This window comes from Vigna unguiculata, chromosome 4, assembly GCF_037176805.1.
Source record: "Vigna unguiculata cultivar grain cowpea cultivar isolate G323 ecotype 2 chromosome 4, ASM3717680v1, whole genome shotgun sequence".
NCBI classification, from domain to species: Eukaryota; Viridiplantae; Streptophyta; class Magnoliopsida; order Fabales; family Fabaceae; genus Vigna; species Vigna unguiculata.
The window spans coordinates 35,473,058-35,473,778 of NC_140795.1; the positions used below are offsets into that span (position 1 = coordinate 35,473,058).

General features: G+C 30.1%; 1 non-coding gene across 1 annotated transcript; it reads right to left on the bottom strand.

The window, feature by feature from the left end:
• Positions 1 to 647: 647 nt before the first annotated feature.
• On the bottom strand, positions 648 to 721 carry TRNAI-AAU (transfer RNA isoleucine (anticodon AAU)). Its single transcript has one exon. It is a non-coding gene; the product is annotated as a tRNA-Ile (tRNA).

Sequence of the window (721 nt, forward strand, 5' to 3'; positions counted from 1 at the left end):
AAGATGTTATCCTTGATGAAGAGGTTATTGTCAAGGTTTTTTCTCATATATAATCGAGTGTTATTGTTATAGTCAAAATTGTTTTAGACTTTGTCTTTGGCACAATTGGATTAGTATCCACTGGTTGTAAACTTTGAGAAATTTTCCATTAATTATTTCTTATGTTTTTGTGTGCATAAGCAAAAGAAACTACTATACTTATAGTTTGTGTTTTGTATATATGTATTCAATTAGCAGTGGATTTAGTCATGGTAAACTATCCAAAACCCCTCTTAATTTTTCCCCTACTATATTATTTGCCTCCTCGAGTTTTGTTTAGTGATTTAGGTTTATTACATCTTTTATTTCAATTGATTAAATTCATTTATTGTACAAAACATTTTGACATACATTGCTATTGTGATTCGTACCTTCTAATTGATTCCAATGATCCCTACATTCGTAGATTTTCATGCAAGCTACGATGCACCGATCTGATTTATAAAGTCGTAGTACACTACAAGAGGATCTTTGAATAATGACCAATTTTAGTGACAAAAAATAATTAGTTACTATATAGTGTCCAATATAGGTACCAATTTAAAAACTAAAAATTATTGACAACTAAAATAATTTCAAAAAATTATAATTGGATACAAAAGAACAAATGGCCTATACAGGTCTCAAACCTATGACCTTCGCGTTATTAGCACGACGCTCTAACCAACTGAGCTAATAGGCC